The sequence below is a fragment of the Serinus canaria genome, chromosome Z (assembly GCF_022539315.1).
Source record: "Serinus canaria isolate serCan28SL12 chromosome Z, serCan2020, whole genome shotgun sequence".
Taxonomy (NCBI): domain Eukaryota; kingdom Metazoa; phylum Chordata; class Aves; order Passeriformes; family Fringillidae; genus Serinus; species Serinus canaria.
In genome coordinates, this window is record NC_066343.1 from 66,614,686 (window position 1) to 66,627,780 (window position 13,095).

The window sequence follows — 13,095 nt, forward strand, 5'->3', positions numbered from 1 at the left end:
GCCGCTGCTGCTGCTGCTGCTCGGAATCATGCACAGCTCAGCTCACTCCACCCAGACGTCTCTCAGCTCGCCCGTAGGAAAAGCTCAACCCCTAGCGCTTTGATTAAGCTCCGCAAAACTCTTGGGTCTGGGAAAAACCCCACAAGTTTCTGTCCCCCGCACCACCCCGAAACTGTCAGGAAAAACAAGAGAGCGGAAGGAAAGCGTCAAATCTTACCCTTGAAGGCTTGTAAAAGTCACAGCAACAAAGTTGCTGCCCTCCATAGCACTCCGGTACACTCCTCTCTTCTCATTTACACGCAGCTTTATCCCCTCCCAGGACCGACGGCTTCGCTGGCAGTCGCAGCGCCAGGACATTCACCTAAGGACGCAAACCTTATCTGCGCTGGGAGATGGGCATCGCGTGTCTGCTCCGACACCCTTAAAATCCGCCGCTGACTCGCTATGACATACAGTGTCCCGGCAACTACACTTACTCCAAGTTCCCTACTTCTTACTTCAGTCACTGGGCTTGGCTCCTTGCCAAACTTTTTTTTTTTTTCTTTTCCTCCCCTTTTCTTTTTTTATATTCTGTTTCCTGTAGGGAGGGAGAGTGTAGTAGCTCCCTTAAAAATAAAATGTTTCAGTGCTACAAACTGTGAAGGAGTCAAGCAGAAAAGCACAGCAACTAGGCTTGGGGAACCCCAGTTAACTCCAGAGGCAGAGACTGCTTCCTTTACCTACCTCCTGCCGACGTGAAAGCTTTCAAAAAGAAAGCAAGCAAGTAAAAGAGTCCAACATATCAAATTGCTTTCAAAAAGGATGAACTTGGGAAGGGATCAATTTCTGAGCAGCAGTCCCTCTCTCTGTGTCTGTAACACTGGAGTTGATCAGGACTCCTTAAACCCAGAGACACAGTCCTACAAGCTGAACCCAAGGCTCCACCTCACCCACTTTTCAAAGTTGTGAGTAGCAAAAACTCTGCAGAGAAAAGCCTCGTAGAGCACAATTGCATAACTCAACCACAGAGCTTCCTCCAACCAGCCAGAGGATTGCTTCGGCACCGAATTGCTTGCTCATCCCGAGAGCGTGACCTTCCCCCGCCCTCTGGGACACCTGCCTGACCACACTGTGGTCACAGGGACCCTCCTCACCAGAGCCCCCCAGCACTCTCATGAGCCTTCCAACCTTCCCACCCCATTTTCCCACTTCAACAAACAAAACATTGCTTTTTTTCCCAAGCTGTGGGACCTTTCACAATACAGTGCCCTCCTATATGGGTAAAATGCCAGTCCCCTGGCATTTTACCTGCAGCTGCTCTAATCTCCAGACCAAAATTGGGGCAGCTACAACTTTAATCCACTTCCAGCTTCCCTATAAATGTGAATTGCAATTATTTTTAAAGTACCATGTTCTTTACATAGTCATGTCCACAGTAATGCCTGCCAGGAACATCTCCATGTATTGTGACAACACGAGAAACTTTAGCATTTCTATGTGTACTTGTGTCTGAGTTTTCCTACAGGAAAACCCATGAACAGGGGAACTCATGAACATTGTTAAAATTAATTTCATACCTACCCACTTGAATGCATTAATCGGGTGATTAATTATAGTAACACAAGAGTCAAGGCTTTGCCAAAGAGTATTTTCTACAAAATAAAGTCTTCTGTAGTCAAGAGGATAGGTATGGAGGACTCTGGAAGCTGCAGTGGTAGTGCCCCAGTGCTGGTCATGAAAGTTGAGGAACAGTGACAGTTAAGTAACACTCTTAACACCACAAGCAATTTCTGAAAGAAGAAAAAGAATCTGTGCCCTTTGCTATGGCTTCAGGGATATTCCAGCTACACCAAATTGAGACAATGGTAGCTGAATTGGCTTCCTAGTCTGAGCACACATACAAACAGCCAACATGGGACATGGCACACAGGACTGATCTCCTGAAGATCCCAGTCATTTTCAGATGATTGTGACCTTGACAGCATCTAACTGGAGATGCACTAGCCATTCCCCTTGCACTAGCCATTTTTCATTTTCTTGCCCCACCCACCTCATTTCAACAGCAACAGCCCAAATACCACATTTTTTCCTGCAATCAAAAGTACAAGGATCTGGATTAATTTTGGTTCATCTACATATTTTGAGAACCCCTTGTTTTTGCCTCATTCTGGAGTTTTCCTCCTTCTTGTAACTTTCATCTGCTTTTCTTCATGACATTTTAATGTAACTTGATTACAAGTCATTCTACACTATTCCTACTATTTTTGCTGCTGTTTTTATACTTGCTTGTTACCACTTTGGCCTCAGCCACAGTAATTTCTTCTTTCCTAGAATTAGGCTTGTCTCCTTCCATTGACACACAAGTGGAACCAAGCATAAAGTCACCCAGCCTTGGGTCTTGTTTAGACTTTAAAACAGCTAAGGGTTTAGAAGGCTGTTTTATGATTTTTCTTGGCACTGAAAATCCATTTCACATACATTGACCATGACTTTTTCCCTCAGATATGCTTACTTTGTAGACTCCAGTGAACCTCCTCACACAGGGAGGCTTAATCCACATGGAAGCATTCAGAAGAGCAGGAGTGACTCAGGGTTACGAACTGAACTCTGGGTTCTCTTGTCCTTGCCTTACACTTTGTTCCCTGGACAGCATCTTCACAATTGCCACACAATTTGTATCCTCCTTTGCAGATTTCCAAACATGCCAGGGAGTGCTGCTGCCTGCAGTGGCACTTGTTGAATTTCAGTTCCTGTACAAAGGGTGTACACATGTGCTGTGTGTCTGAGTGGCCCCTGAAGCCAGCATGGTTTGGGCAGAGATTCAGCTGGGCAGATGCAACAGGGCAGCAGTCACTTGCCATGATCCACAGTGGTGGGAAGCAGTGAAATCTGTAGTTTTTCCAGTAAATGAGCTGTCTTCCTGGCCAAGCAGCCTCCTCCATACCATGCCCCTTCACCTTTGAATCCTCCACTTTCCCAATGCCCACTAGTCATAGAGGGCAAACAAGAGTGGGATGGATTTAAATGCATGCCATTAATACCTTATCCACTGACTTTGTCTTGGAAAGCAACTACAATCTTTCAGCCTCTGCAGCATTTCAACTGCATTTAACAAGATACAAAACTGAAGCCACACTAACACTGTTTTAAAGTGTGCTCTCAACCTGCTCTCCAGATTAGATTTGATCTTCCTTCAAACAGCAAAGCTGACAGAGCAGAGGACTATCTCAGGAGCACCCAGAACCCAAACATGTCTGGTGACCTAGTAACATTTTGAATGTCTTAATAAGCCCTTGAGTAACTGGAGCAAACTAGAGGACAGGAGAGAAACTAAAGAGAAGCACACCGTGGAGCATCCCACAATGTAGACTTAAATAAAATGCCAGTCCTTGAGAGAATCTCTCCCTAAGATATGCAATTTTTAAAATTACTGATGCTCATCTTGATGCTTTCCCAGTGATCCAATATATTTCAAAAGGAGCACTGACAGTCTGTGCTTTCCCTTACTCTCTTATAGCTGCATTCTGCCACTCCTGAACTGCAAGGTTTGAAGCTCAAGCTGCTCTGCCACAGCTGGTACCACGCTGCAGATGAGTGATGGTACCACTCTCTGATGAGCCACGCTGGGCTCATCCCTCAAGCCCAGAGCTGATGCAATCTCCAGGGATCATTTCCACCTACCCAACCTCATCTCCATCTCCCTGAACAGCGCAAGTGCATTGCTCAGTTCCTAACCATGCCAGTCACTGTTCCAGAAAAACCTTTCTGCATGGCTCTGGAGGGCTTCCTCACAAACCCCCAAGGGTTAGCCTGAGATGGCTGATTTGCCTCCCACAGCCTATGCTTCCCTTGTCCCAACTTTCCCTACTGGTCCTGACCAGTGAGGAGCTCCTTGTGTAGGGGTGGGATAAGTAGCTCACTTCACTGTGGGGACACCTGAAACATTTGTTATTATGAGCACCTTCAATGGGTGCAAGGGCATAGATGGCTTTCCAACGAGAGACTTTCTGTATACTCTTCTTGTCAAAAGTCAGAGTAGGATGCATGAGAAATACAGGACTGAAAGGAACAAAACAGGACATTATTGTCCACTCCTTGGGTATGACAGAACTGTTTTAAAAATAGACCATAAGGAGAACATCCAAGTTGTAAACTGCTGTAGTCCAGGAAACACCAGCACAATCATAAGGTGAATAACAAAAGTCCAAGGACTGTAAAATAAGCTTCATAACACATAAAGTGTCAGTGTTCTTGATCCCTGTGGAGGATCCTACTGGTAGAATGCACACTATAACTCTGCAGAGGAAGGGAAAACTAAATCCTACATGTTGTTGTTATCATGACCTGCCTGTGAGTGGAAAATGAAATAGGAGAGGAAGGTAATGTCATGAAGTGACCAGTTGTTCTAGAGCTGTCCTTGCCTTTTGGGAACTACTCTGCTCAACTCATTTTACCACCACTCCAAGGAATTCCAAATTAACCCAATTTGAAGGGATGCTCTGGATTCCTACCTCTGTATCCATCTCTCTGGATATAATCTGAGGTGCAGCTCCAGCACTTTAGGTTCATACAGAAGTATTCTCAAACTTCCCCAGTTACTCCAGAAGCTGTGACTTGTCCCAGCACACACCACATGGAAATGGTCAGAAAAGAGCTCCTGTGAGTGTGTGTGGAATAACCTGAGTCATACTGATCAGGATATGGTAGCGTGTCACTTACCTTCAGCAGGGAACCATGAGTGTGTGGCTAGAGGTGCCTTTTCTCCACCAATGCCCCTTGCCCAATATTCCAAGCCCTTAACAAACAATGGCCAGCTAAGGAAAATAAAGAGAAATTAAAAAAAAAAAAAAAAAAAAAAAAAAAAAAAAAAAAAAAAACCCAACCAAAAAAAAACCCCAAAAAACCTCAGACAAACCCAGAAAAAAACCCTCTGCTGATCTCCTCTTCCTGGCACCAACCCCTGCAGATGTGATACCATCTGATGTTTTAAAACAGAAATTGAAATACTGTCTCTTAGGTGTCACCTCTGCAGCACTTAGGAGATGGAGCCGAAAACCTTTTGGTCAAAAATCCAGGGGGTGAGATACTCAGATTACACTGAAGAGCAGAAAAAAGTGTAGAAGAAAATCAATTCTGAAGGGGACAAAGCCCAAGGGTATCTCATTTCTGAGTCCAGCTCCCACCAGATTTGGGATTTTGTTTTTACAAACTCCCTCCTGGCCAAAAATTTCACTGCTCTGGGAGGGAAGATGCTATTGCAAGGAGAGAAGTCTGAAATGTTCTCTGTGATCCTGTGAGAAACTGAGTGGTTTGATGGACACAGATATTGGAATGAGCTGATGGAGATCCTCCTGTCTCAGTATTACATTCCTGCAATAAAATATCTCTGCCTTTGTCCATGACACTGATGTGCTCAGCTGCACCAGCAAAACACAGGGATTAATCAGCTGCCCAGCAAACCCCAGAGGTGTCCACACTGCCTTTAACACATATTTCCTAATCACCACCAGTGAAAAAGAGAGGAATCCCAGGGGGATGCCTGGGAGGGCTCGTTCAAAGCTAATCACAAGAATGTGAATAGGAAAATAAATCAGTAGCTGGGGGCAAAGCGGCAGCCCAGCTCCTTAGAGCCCCTTAGGACAGTGTCCTTTGTAACAGGGGTGGTGTACAAGGCCCATGGCTGCTGTTGGCAAGGCAGCAGCTGCCACAAACATGCCGTGTGTGGCGACACTTCAGACGCTGTCACTTGCCCACTCCTCAGATACCCATCAAAAAATCCAGCTCAAACCACTGAGGAATTAGAATACCCCTCAGTGGGACCCCGTGGTTGAACACTCAGAGGAAATCCAACCCCTGCCAAGCCTCCATGTTTTACAGAGACTTCCCACAGTCTTCCACACTTTTCTGCACCAGGTATGGGTGGAGAGGATGGGAAGTCCCTGGATCTGCATGGAGTAAATGACTTCTGCATTCTCAACAGCATCAGCCAAGAGATCTGGGACTTATTTCTTTAAGTTCTTCATGGTTTCATCGCATGTTGCTCTAAAGATCAATTATCCATTCCACAAAAGACTTGGTGATGTTCTGAGAGAATTCCTGTAAATAATATGTCACATCTGTTATGCTCATAAGCATTTTGAGCATAATTCCAAAATGAACATAATGTATGCATGTATATCTCTACTGTGTCTTTTCCAGGTTACAATTATGTCTATCCTGCCAGGAAAAAATGGAGGCAACTTGCTGCCTGCCACAAAATTACTCCTAGTATCAAATTATCCTTTTTAATTTCTTCTAGCATTATTTACTGAATTATGTGCTCAAGGCTTGGCTAGATTAACCTGGTGGAAGGTGTTCTGTCCATGAAAGGGGGTTGAAGCCAAGATGATCTTTAAGGTCTCTTCAACCCAACTCATTCTACAGTTCTATAATTGGGTCTTTATTACATTATTATAGTTTTTGATGGCTAGATTGTGATAAGCTGGCCCACTTCAGAGAGGCCAGAGGGCCTTGGGGGTGACCGACTGATGTTCACTTTAGGGATGTGCAGCAGGACCAGCATTCCATCAAGCCATGATCCCAAAAGGGGATGTGAGCACAGAGGAGTATAATACTGTAGTGCTACAATAACTTGTAGTGCTGATGACTGGGTCTTGAGTTGGCTTCTTGACCTGTCAGAACTCAAGTTCTGTGAACTTTGAGAAGAACCAGGATGACCCTGCCTGTTGGCAAAGGAGGATGCTCTGGAAAAAAATAGCCATCATATAAAACAAGGCACAGAGTCTAATATATTGACCAGAGAGAACTTGGCTCCCCTCTGGAACGTGAAACTTCAGGTAATTAGGCAAAGATCTAAAATATCTGTGCTAACACAATATGACATAAATAAGCACAAAACAATTTATTTCCCTGGATACTTCCCCAACAAAACTGCATGACATTTTAATCAACAGTTTGCACTCCAACTGCAGCACCACCTTGGCAGTAAATAAACCATATATATATCCACAGCTGTGCCAGCGTGGCCACAGCACATGCCAGATCCCAGCACTGCCAGCCTTTGATTTTATTGAGTGCAAGTTTAATTTATGTTATATTGTTCTGGCGTCTGTTCTCCAGGTATTTAACAGAAGTGCATGTTCCTTTGCACTTGCTTGGCTGAGAGCAAAGACATGCATTATTCCCATCTCTGTGCACATGGACAGGCAGTGAATTCCTGTTAACTGAGACAGAAGTGGTACATGCGAATCCCTCTGCAGCCTTATGAAGGAGAGGAACAACCTAATGGGTGCCTGTGGCCTTCAGGACGTGATGGCAAGGAGAAGGAGGACATGCTCTTCACCCAGCAGCTCAGGAGAACCCGAAGGAGACAGCAGCAGCTAAGCCAGTGAGAAACAGGCAGTGCACACAGCCACAAGGGTGTGGGTGTATAACTCATCTGAGGTTAATCACTGCCATTTCTTGTGTTGGGATATGAAGCAGTATCACAGAAGATCCCTTTAAAAACAAGGAGATACAGGAAAGGAAAGGTAGGTATTTAAACACTGTATTCCCAGTGTTACCATTTGTCATACCACTTTCTGATTTTCATGTGCTGCTTGAGGGTTGGATAAATTGTGGGCCCCATGAGGAGGGACAGCATTTCCTACTTTTGATAGAGTAATCAAGGTTTTGTTGGTGTATCTCCAGAAGGCAATGACATACAGCCTCAAATTGGTAATGTGCTATATGAAGATACTCAATAAAAAAACCACATTATCAAAAGACTCTGGGACTAGAGTGATTGAAGTAAGGTTCCAACACTACTGTGCAGCACCAAATGCCTAGTCAGGAGAATGTCGTTTTTTTAATAAGGAAGTAAAAAAACCCACAAAACCCATGGCCCTTTATCTTGGTGTGGCACTGAAGCATAAAAGCTCAACCATTTTTGGTGCCTCCTCCCCACAAGGAGATAATCTTTAGATAATCAGGGGATATCCCAGCTTAAAATAATAGAGACAGAGGTGGAAACTGCATGAGGATTAGTGCAGACAATGAGAAACTGTGCTCTTAAGCAAAATCTCCAGGGCGTGTTTTGTTATTTTAGGTTCTTTTTGTGCTGTGTTCCATTATTTCCAAGTCTGCATTTTTCACTTTCTTAACAGCCTCTTAACATGTAAAGGGAGCCTACAAGAACACCAGAGAGGGACTTCAGACAAAATCATGCAGTGATAGAATAAGTGGGAATGAGTTTAAGTTGAAAAAGAGCTGGTTTATATTAGATATTAGGAAGAATTATTACTGTGAGAGTGGTAAAACACTAGCACAGGTTGCCCAGAGAAGCTGTGGATGTCCCATCCCTGCAAGTTCAAGGCCAGGCTGCATGGGGCTTTGAACAACCTGGTCTGGTGGAAATTGTGCCAGCCTGTGGTAAGGGCCCTGGAAATACATGATTTTACTGTCCCTTCCAGTCTAAACCATTCTGTGATTCTACAACGATAACCTTGAATCTTGGCAAAACACCAACATGCTCCTCATTCCAGATGTGTCACATCTCAAAAGCAGAGCTCTGTAATGCTCTGCCTGTGGCCCAGCTCCACCCTGGGCTGCTGGCATCCCCCGTGCCCAGCTGCCCATGTAACTGCTAAGGCTGGTTTGACAGCAAACACTCACAGGGCTTGAGTCAAGCTGAAAAGTCCTCTAAGGACTGCTAGTATCTGGCCAAGTTCCCTGGGTGAAGCCAAATACTAGAAAACACATGTAATCCCTAAAGACTTTGTAAAGATGGTGTAATCAGAACAGAATAAATGCTTTGTGTCAGCAAATCAAAGTCATAATTTCACTTAGAAAAGCGTGATTGGATTAGCTCTGGGGATGAGAGTGGTACAGAGATGTAAACAGGTCAGATAGAGGTCTGAGTGTTTCTTTGGGTGCCATCTGCCTAACAGGTGGTGTCTGCCCAGGCAAGGACTTGAATTTTTTCCTACAATCCCATTGCTGTTTTAGTCATAGGAGGAAAAAACAGCATTAAACACAAAAGGGATAGTCAAAGGCAGTGTCCCAAGTGAGTTTGCAGAGCATATTTGGGAAGAGTGTATTTACACTAGTCCAGCAAAAAATGCAGAGAAAAAATGCTGTTTGTAAACCAAATAAAGAAAAGCACATTTGCCTGGCTAGTTGACCTGCAGTACGACTTTGCAGCAAGGGTTGATCAGAAATGAAACTGGTGACAATCCAGAGAATGACAATCTCTGGCAAGCACACAAAGTCAAAAGTAATGTCTGGTGTCCAGCTGTAGCTGGGAAATCTCTCTAGCGTATGGTGAAGTTGTGCTTCACAGCTATACCTTGAGACTCCCAAAAATGCCTGGGGCATGAGACAATCATGCCAGTGAGGCATGAAATTTAAATAGACCAAAGTGTATATTGCTTCATTAATCAATATCTGATGTAGTGGAAAGTTTTGGGATTAATGGTTTCTTGGAAAGTTGTTTCAGCAGCTGATCTTGCAAATGTTCTACAATTTTGTTCAGGTTTTTTGTTTTTGTTTCAAGTCTATTGCTTGTTAATGAAACAAGAAGAGGCCTCCATAGAGGCTCTACATCACACAAAGGGGAAGAGTCAAAGAAAAAAGGAATGCTTTTATGGAGCAGTGAAGGCCAGGCAGCAGAGGCAAAAGAATTCACTTTAGGAGCAAACCAGGAGGAAGAGAAACAGCCCTAGAATTAGAAATAAATTTAAAGACAAACCCAATTGCTTGATGGATGTAGTAGTAAGGAAAAGCCCTGGAAACCAGGGAATTTAATGTGTGATGCCTGTGTGTTTGCAGGCAGTGGAGACTGGATGTTCCTGAAAGGTACCTGAGAAGTCTGACTCAGGCATTGAGGCATTAATTGATATTGCAGCAGGTAGAGCTGAAGAGGATGTTAATTGGACTAGTCATGGTTTGCAGTTCCACAAATAAATAAATATAAATCAGCATTAGATTCAGTTCATGCTCACATAACAGCTCCTACAAATTCAGCAGCTCAGGAAGAGATGCACTCTAATTTGGGTGGCTTTGCTGTGAGGGGGCAACCTTTAGGATACAGCCATCCCAACCAGTGCAAAGACAGAGCCCTCGGGGAAAAACACTCTGAGGACATGGCTGGAAGGGTGGAGGGGTCTAGAAAACAAGGGAGAGCAATCTTAATTGGAATGCAAGACATCACTCTCTTGCAAACATGCATAAATTAAGCAAAACTATTGTTCTGACTCCCCTCACACCTGTACCCTTTGTACTCTTGTAAAGCCAAATCTGTACATTTAAGATGGGAAAGTAAACAAAGTCTTGTTTGTCCAAGAAGTGAAATGGCAGGTAGGGAATGCATTGGCAGCATTTCACAAGACAACATGAGTACAAATTGCACACTGCAGCTCTTACTGAAGGGCAGGGGAAAGCAAGTGGAGATCTAAATATTAAACTTGTGGATAATCCAGGTTCCCACTGAAACTGCAACCTGCAGTAGCTGCACATCCCAGTAAACTCAGACCCACCGGAACAACAGAGCAGGAAAGAAGTAATGGATTCAAGAGTAACACTGAATCACCTATGGAGGCAGGCAGGGAGCTCCACAGGCCCCTGGAGTGAGTCAGGGGAAGGGAAAAGGAGTCTTGTTTATCTATGGATCACAGCCCTGTCTGCAGCCCTTTCACTGCTCCTGCTTAGAAGGTGGCATTGGGACCACCGGCAAAATCAGAACATTCCACCTTTAAAGTGTGAAAATCACCTTTAAATATTTAAATATACATACAGATTAGCTATAGGTCTACAGACTGTAGAGCAGAACTCACCTCTGAATTTTCCTGCTGCACGAGTCTCAGGTACTCAGGTGGGTTTTGCTCCTTACCTCTACGGCACTTTACAAGTGTGCAGGAACCTAATCCTGCTCCTCCCGCGGCCAGTGCCCAGCACATGAAAACATTTATAGGTCCCAGACTGGAACCGTGAGTGTAAGGGGCTGGACTGACACCCAGACTAAACACTGCCAATCTAACCGTGTGGAAGGTGAGCCCCGAGTGTCCCTCTAGCACAGACAGCCGACTGCCTGGTCGTAGCCAGGGATCTGTCTTCTCTGACAGAGACGAGCTATTCCCAGTGAAACTGCTAGTGTGGATTCCTGGCTCATTTGAAGAGAGCTATACTGTTACCAAACAGCATGATTTACTGTGATACCAGCAAATTAGCCCACTTTCCAGTGAGCTTTGTTTTGCTTAAGCCCGTAATAGTGACTTTCAGTAATGCAAAACTGCGTGTAGGTCATGAATAAACCAACGCCTAGAACCAGACTTAGGTGCAGTAAGTCACACATTTGACTAAATAGATGTCCACAGGGAGCTTTTATCACTAAGAAAAATAATCCATCCACCGAAAAGGAAGTAAACAGAGGAAGGTAACAGTACTGTGAATTGCAGTGTTACCTTCCTCTGATGCTTTGCAACCAAGTTAATGCTGAGAAATAGAGAGTGCCTCTGATCACCAGTAGTATGGCCTTAACCTTTGCTTTCAATACTGTTTTTGAAGCAATTTAATATTTGCAGAGTTAGGTATCACTGCAAATTTGCTTTACCTAAAACAAAAAGGTTCCTTCTCACATAACCTCATTTAGCAAAATCTTCTGGCTTTCATGGGACTTCTTTTGCAGGTGCCAGGATACCTGAATAATCATGGGCAGAGAGACAAGAGCAGTGTTTTGTGGTGAAAATCCTTCTTCAATACATGATAAAGTGTCTTACTCCTGGGATGTGAGTCAAACTAGTGCCAGATGTGAGAGAACATTGGAGGACTTAGTATATCAGATGAGAAAGGATTTGGGAGGAAGGGTGATCTTTCTCAGTAGTGCAGATGATACTCTGGATGTGTTACCTCTAGCAAAAATTTCACAAAGTCTTCGGGCATCCACGAGTTGACTTTGCAGTGTGTCACACACTGGCTTAATGAAACAAAAATAACTATGCTAAGAAAAGACTGTCCAGGAGAAATCACTGCTCTTGCTCTTGCTCTGTGATTTCTATATAAGGGTCTTAAACAAGTGGTGCAAATGCTTCAACCCGGTCTCATAGCCTCCAGTTTTAAAGGCAGTGACACCATTTATCACTTAGAGCAGGACAGGCCAGAAAACAACTTGCTAATTGGCCCATCTACCAGTTTGAGAGCACATTCCCTCTAGAGGCAGTCAGTTCCAATGCAAAGCTCTTCATGATGGAGTCCTGTGTTTTGTGTCTTTATTGCTAAATTAAAATGCAATTGCCAATAATGATGATAGGGAAAACTCAGAGCACCTTTCACAGAGAAGAATAAGCTCAGCTGTTGCTTCAGAAGTTTATGAAGTGAGAGAAGAGAGGCCTGGACCCAAAGCCAATAAATGAGCATGTGCTTTCCCCCGACTTTGGAGAGCTTTACCAAAGCCACACTGCAGTGGTACTAGCTTGCTCTAGCTTTGAGTGGTGCTGACACACTGGGGGCTGGCACTACAAACAGAAAACTTGGACACCAGGCTCATTATTGAGAAGTAACATTCACAGATGGAGTAATAATCCCGTATGCAAAAGAAAAAAATAAACAAAGAAAAAAAACAAAACAAAACAAAACAAACCACAAAACTGAAGTCTGGGCTTCTGTGCAAGTTTTTACTTTTTTCCCTTTGGAGAAGAAATAACGAGATTGTCCTACCTGGCTATTCTGTGCCTTGTGTTCAACCTGGAGCTGTTTGTCACGACGACCAGTAGGGATTGTTTCCAGCACCATGCAAAGAGCCGCAGTTTGTTTTAAGCTCCCTGGACACAGGCTTCTCCCCAGCTGGGAGGTGAGGCTGGCGAGGGAACACCACGCTTCCCGGGATGCAAACCCGTGCAGGGGCACGCTGAGCGCGATCCAGGAGTCACAGGATGTCTGGGTGCGCTCCGTGCCCTCGATAAGGGCTGCGAGGGGAAAGGCAAAGTTCCCGGGGCTGTGGCTGGAACGTGGCACCGTGTAGCACTGAGTAAATAAAAACCGAGTGATCCTTGGACTCGGGTGTGACACCAGGTATTACAGAGGTTTGTACACCACGGGCAGGACTCCGGGTTTCATCCGAGGGCAATGCAGCCTGGAAACCCG

At 44.5% G+C, this 13,095-nt stretch overlaps 1 protein-coding gene across 5 annotated transcripts in view; it reads right to left on the minus strand.

The window, feature by feature from the left end:
* LOC103822899 (phospholipid-transporting ATPase ID-like) overlaps positions 1 to 12,865 on the minus strand; it is an 86,069-nt gene extending 73,204 nt beyond the window's left edge. The window contains exons 1-2 of one of the 5 annotated variants that reach the window (XM_018922941.3): positions 12,670 to 12,865; positions 4,699 to 4,793 (exon numbers count right to left, since the gene is read on the minus strand). The gene's annotated coding sequence lies outside the window, so the exon portion shown is untranslated. Of the gene's footprint in view, positions 1 to 217; positions 927 to 4,490; positions 4,605 to 4,698; positions 4,794 to 10,790; positions 10,886 to 12,669 lie in introns of those variants that run through there. The other 4 variants (XM_050986656.1, XM_018922942.3, XM_018922944.3 and 1 more) reach the window with 4 other exon arrangements.
* Between the last annotated feature and the right edge of the window lie 230 nt (positions 12,866 to 13,095).